Raw genomic sequence first — 6,593 nt, 5'->3', positions numbered from 1 at the left:
GCCGGTGGCGGGGCGGTGATCGGGGGCGGGGCGAGGGCCGGAATCCGCCCTGGAGGGGCGGGAGCTGGGAGCGGAGCCGCGCCTCTCGGCCGGCGGGGAGCCCTGGCTGGGGCGGAGCAGTGAGGTGGCCTGGCCCTGCTGCGGTTCCGGGCTTCGACACTAGGAGGCAATCTCGGCTTTCTCAGTCACGACCCGCCCAGCACTGTCCGGCCCCAGCCCGGGAGCCCGCCCCCAGCACCTTTCAAGACAAGATTTCCCCCTCTCAGACGGACCGCTCGGCCTCCATTGTCCAGCTCCGCTCCCACCTTTCTAAGTAGCCCGCAGCCCTAGGTCCCCAGGATTGTCTCCAGTTCCTCAGTCTAATCGCTATCTTGGTCCCACCTTCCCAAGGTTCAGGTAGAGCAGTTCTGGCCTCCCTTCTCCCACACTCAGGGACCCACCAGCTTCCAGAAAGTGGCGAGCTGGTGGCCAGCCCAGCGGGAGACCACGTGCCAGGTATCGCCGTGACGTGCCCCGTAGCGGCTTCTCGATGTGGTGGAGACAGAATGGGCAAGTAGGCAAGACTAAGCACAGTTCAGGAGTGCCACGTCACTTCCATTCATTCATTCAACAAGAGTGTTAAGCACTCGGTGCCTGGCCTGGGGCTGGGCACCGGGTCCAGACATGAGTACGTCACCGTTCCTACCCTGCAGAAGGTCATAATCCGGCGGGGCGACGGGCCAGTAAATAGGTAATTAGTACTAGGAAAGCGATTGATGGAGTCGTTAAGCTCACTCCGTCCACAAGTCAGTGCCCACTCTCTGGCACGCGCTGTTCCAGCCTCTGGGGAGACAGCAGAGAACAAAACTAACCCAAGTCCCTGCCCTCATGAAGAGTACCCAGAGACGTGGCCACAGCACTGCAGAAGCATGGAGGAGCGAGGGACAAATACCTGCAAAAACCTGGCAGGAACCAGTGACAGGTGACGTTGGAGGCGGGCGGTGAAGGTTGGAGTAGCCTAGCTTAAAGGTAGGGAGGGAGTCCTAAACCGGGATCTCCGAGGGCGCGGGTGCTGCGGTTGGGTTTCCTCCTTCTCCCACCCGCCTAGGTGACCCAGACGAGTCTATTCTTTTCTAGGGCCCATGGACTCTACCTTGCTATAGTGGAAAGCTTTTGGCCAGAGTCACTGCCCTCCTGGCTTGGTTGGTAGCCCCGGTGTAATGACTAAGAGCGCCTCCTTCACTCTTAGAAGTACCTGGGTTGGCACTGTAAATTGTGTGGTCACACTACTCTTGCCGAACTTCCCTGCCAGGCTCGGAGGACTCTGAAGCTCATCAGCCTCCACCGAGGGCTCTCCGGGCATGAAGGCTCCCCCCTCGCCGTGGCCGGCCCCGCAGTGGGTGACAGGGGTAAGCTGTCCAGGGTAACTTCCCCCCGCGCCCGGCCTCGAACGGCGCGCGCCTCTCTGACCCGCCCAGCTTCTCCTGTTCCAACCTGCCGCGGCGACCCACTTTCCCCCACCGACGGGGGAGCTTCCGGGCCGGCCAGGCCTGAGGAAGGCAGGTTTCTGAGCTGGGAAGTGCGCAGGGGCTTTCCAGGTGCTCAGTAAACAAGGCTCCACCCCAGGCCACCTGCCATCTACATCGGAGAAATGCAAATAGGTCCAATCAAGAATCAGACTCATAAGAAGTACGTTTACAGAGAATCTACAGTGTGCCGGGCACCATGCTAAATTCCTAATACTCATTATTGCCTCATTTAATCCTCACACTAATGCCCAGGTAGGCAGTGCTTATACCCACTTTAAAACCAGTGCAGTGGAGTCAACTTGGACTCATGGCGGTCCCTTGTATGTCAGAGTAGAGCTGTGCTCCAGAGCGTTTTCGATGGTTGATTTTTCTGAAGTAGATCACCAGGCCTTTCTTCTGAAGTACCTCTGGGTGGATTCGAACTTCCAACCTTTGGGTTTGTACCACCCAGGGACTCACTGAAATTCAGAATGATGCCGTTTGTCCAAGGTCATGTGACCAGTAATTGGGGGAGCCATGAGGCATATTCAATCCAAGCAGATGCTGAAGACTTCAACCATCAAACTGTCCATCCCCAGTGGAAGCTGAGGGACGGGGGATACTGGTGGTTCCCTCAGGTCTAGACTATACAGAGGGGTGTCCCCCTTGCATGATGTCCATCAACACAGGAGGGTTGTTTCCAAGATACAGAGTTCTTCAGTCACCTACTTACTGCCCCCAAAGCCCCCCTCTTAGGTTCCACTGCTCTCTGGGATGTATGGGGGGGAGGTTGGGGTGGGGCCTGCTTGCTACAGACTTGGTACATACTCTTTGATGAGTTGATTACAGCAGTATACCTCTACAGACTCATTCTTCACTCATTGGGCTGGACGTAGGAATAAGAGCCAGAGACCAGCCTTCTTATCCCTGCCGAACTACTCACTAGGTATGACACCTAGGACATATTTTGTCTTAGCTTCAGCTTCTTTATCTACAAAAACAAACAGGTATAATAGTACCTACCTAGTAGGTCTGTGTTTGAGGAGTGAGGTGTGCTAGGTGAAAGCTCACTACCATAGCACCCTATCCAACGTAAGCGAGTATGTGCTTAATAAATGCTAAATGTGACTTCAGTCTGACAGTCCTTCTCAAGTCCACTTCCTCCATGGAGGCTTCCTGGACCACAGCTTCCCCCTCAGAGCTGCTATGGCTCTTCTCCTGGCCACTTACCGGCACCTAATTATGAAGTGCAGACATGGTGCTTTGATACAATAGAAGTTAACTATGGGGAATAACCCAGACAATGTTGAGCACCAGGATGGAGATGCCTTAGGGAACTCGCAACTGAAGAAACGGATCCACCAGCTTCTACCTCTCAGAATCATCTGTATGGTAGTTGCCATGATACAGGCAAGGGCTGACTGCTGGGTCAGGGAAAGAGGATTTGTGTAAGAAAGCAGGTAAATTGGCGCTAAGACTTGAAGTGCATGTGTGATCTCTGTCTTGGTCATCTAGTGCTGCTGTAACAGAAATACCACAAGTGGATGGCTTTAACGAAGAGAAGTATATTCTCTCACAGTCCAGTAGGCTGCAAGCCAAATTCAGGGTCAGCTCCAAGGGAACGTTTTCTCTGTCAGCTCCGGAGGAAGGTCCGTGTCATCAGTCTTCCCTTGGTCTGGGAGCTTCTCTGCGCAGGAACCTCAGGTCCAAAGGATGCATTCTGCTTCCGGCACTGCTTTCTTGGTGGTATGAGGTTCCCATGTGTCTCTGCTCACTTCTCTCTTTTATATCCCAAAAGAGATTGGCTTAAAACAATATTTAATCTTGTAGACCTCATCAGTATAACTGCTGCTAATCCATCTTATTACATCATATTGATAGAGTTTACAACACATAAGGAAATCACATCAGATTACAAAATGGTACACAATCACACAATACTGGGAATCATGACCCAGTCAAAGTGATACACACATTTTTGGGGGGACGTAATTCAATCCATGACAATCTCCAGCAAGAAAGAGAAGGCGTTATTCAGGCCTCAGAAAAGCCAAGAGCAAAGACCCGCACATAGTATGATATTTGGGGGAAAAGCTGGAGCCCTGGGGACCAGGGGAGTGGAGGAAAGGGGACCAGCTATGGCCAGACTGTGAAAGCTGCTCAACTGGACCATCAGAAGGTTTTAGGCTGGGGATGAGATCATCCTGTGTGGGTTCTAGACAGATAGGCGGGGCAGTGACTGGGTGGAGACCATATCAGAGAGGATGAGACCTGGGGCTGAATCAGAGAAGCCCTGTGGGGTCCAAACCAGGGGAGAGTGGAGGCTAGGGAAGACTTTTCTGAGGAAGGGCTCACTGGACTTAGTGTCAAATCCGATGCAGGAGGTGAAGGAAAAGTACAGGCCAACTCCTGGGGAGACCTGGCAGAGGGTGGCAGTGACACCATTGTTGGGGGTTGGAGAGACCACAATGACTGAGCTCATTCTGGACATAAGGCACCTGCAGGGCACTTAGCAGGGAGACCAGCACCCTGTGCAGAGTCTTCTAGAGCAGCCACTAACGAATATTTATTAAACAATTGCATAAGCGCGTTCTCTCAAGCTTCAGTTTCTACATTTGTAAAATTAGAAAAAAAACCTACCTCATAGCGTTGTAAGTATGATAGATATTACGCAAATCACTCAGCGCTATACCCGTATCTAGAAATATGCTCAGTACAAGTTCACCATTAGTAAAAGTTATTGGCTGGATGAAGACCCAGACCAAAATAAATGATTTAACTAACTTAAGTTTTTGGGTTTTTTTTTAAATAGATTTAATTTTTTAGAACAGCTATAGGTTTACAGAAAAATTGAGACGGTAGTACAGAGAGTTCACATATACCTCACACCCAGCTTCCCCTATGATTAACATCTTACATTAGTGTGGTACCCGCCCCTCCAAAAAAAAAAAAAAACCAAACCCATTGCCCTCTAGGCGATTCCGACTCACAACAACCCTATAGGACAGAGTAGAACTGCCCCATAGGGTTTCCAAGGAGTGGCTGTTGTATTCGAACTGCCGACCTTTTGGTTAGCAGCTGAGTTCTCAACCACTGTGCCACCAGGGCTCCAGTGTGGTACATTTGTTACAATTAATGAACGAATATTGATACATTAGTATTTAAAGTCCAGACTTTATTCAGACTTCCTTAGTTTTTACCTAATGTCTTTTCTGTTTCAGGATCTCATCCAGGATACCATGTCTCCTTAGGCTCCTCTTGGCTAGGAGAGTTTCTCAGACTTTCCTTGTTTCTGACGACCTTGACAGTTTTGAGAAGTACTGGTCAGGTATTTTGTAGGATGCCCTCTATTGGAGTTTGTCTGATGCTTTTCTCATGATCAGACTGGGGTTATAGGTTTTTGGGAGATAAAGTACCATTATCATTACATCATATCAAGGGTACATACTGTAGATATGACGTATCAATGTTGATGTTGACCTTAATCACCTAACTTCAGGTAGAGTTGGTCAGGTTTTTCCACTGTAAAGTTACTCTTTCCTCCCCACTTTCCATTCTGTGGAAACCCTGGTGGTGCAGTGGGTAAGAGCTACCGCTGCTCACCAAAAGGTCGGCAGATGGAATCCACCAAGTGCTCCTTGGAAACTCTACGGGAGGCTCTACTCTGTCCTATAGGGTTGCTATGAGTCGGAATCGACTCAAAGCCAATGGATTTTGGGTTTCCATTCAGTGCTCTTTGGAAGGAAGTCACTATGCACAGCCCACCCTTAAGGGAAGCCATCCCAGAGAAAGCAACTTTCAAAGTAAACCCCCTAAGACCAAATATTCAAATGTCTGGAGGGGTGTGGTGCATTCTGGGAACGTTCTTAGATCTGCATGTCAGGGGCACTGACAGGTAAGTTCAGATGAGATGGAGTTTAACTGGGGATGGGACAAAGGACTGCTGGGTGTTCTGAATAAATCTTGTAGCTCTATTTATTTTTTAAACTGTGTACACTTATTAAAAAACAACAACAAGCCTGTTGCCATCAAGTCCATTCTGACTCATCGCAATGCTACGGGACAGAGTAGACCTGCCCCATAGGGTTTCCAAGGCTGTAAATTTTTTTTTTTTTAAACATTTTATTGTAGTTTGGGTGAAAGTTTACAGAGCAAACTAGTTTCCCATTCAACAATTTACACACATTTTGTTTAGTGACATTAGTTGCAATCCCTCAATATGACAGCACTCTACCCACTTCCTCCCTGAGTTCCCCTTTTCCATTTGCCCATCTTTCCTGCCCCTTCCTGCCTTCTGAACTTTGTTTTTGTGCAAATGCTGCGCTTTTGGTCTCCTGTAACAAGTTGATTGTTCTGAGGCGAAAGTTCCTCAAGGGTCCTATTGTCCACTACAGGCCTGTCTATTGTTTGGCTGAAAGGTGATCTCTGGGAGTGGGTTAAGTTCCAGGTTTGAAGGGTGTCTGAAGGGCTGTAAATCTTTATGGAAGCAGACTGCCACATTTTTCTCCCGCAGAGCAGCTGGTGGGTTTGAACCACAAACCTTCTGGTTAGCAGCCGAGTGCTTAACCACTGCACCACCAGGGCTTCTCTGCACCTATTGCTGTGGTTAAAATGAAAATTAAATTCAAAAACCAATTACTAAATCTCCCTTGCAGAGGAATTCAAAATAATTGAGTTTCTACAGATTCTCTGGCCTCCAAGGAGACAGAGCTCCCCGCTTCATTCTTTAATGAAAAACATTTGAGAACCGAATCAAGTTCTAGCTGACTGAGTGAAAAAATAAATCACCAATATTTTCATCGTATAACTTGGAAGGGGGTCAAATAATTTAGCAATATTGCTATACCGTAACTACCCCCGTTCTCATTTAATGATTTATGTGAACAAGGTTTCTTGGCATTCGTATCAACGCAAAACAAAATACAGGAAAAAGATTGATGCTGAACTTCGTTCCACTCCAGCATTTCACCCACAAATACATGAACTAATACAAGTTTTGGAAACACACACAGAAACATCCCCGTGCATCTCATCAAGATGTGTATTTCTGATACAATTTTACTTCTTATGTCTGTATTTTATGTTCTTATCAAAGTATACATTTAT

Source organism: Trichechus manatus, unplaced genomic scaffold (genome assembly GCF_000243295.1).
Source record: "Trichechus manatus latirostris isolate Lorelei unplaced genomic scaffold, TriManLat1.0 scaffold00076, whole genome shotgun sequence".
Taxonomy (NCBI): domain Eukaryota; kingdom Metazoa; phylum Chordata; class Mammalia; order Sirenia; family Trichechidae; genus Trichechus; species Trichechus manatus.
This window is presented reverse-complemented; position numbering follows the sequence as displayed.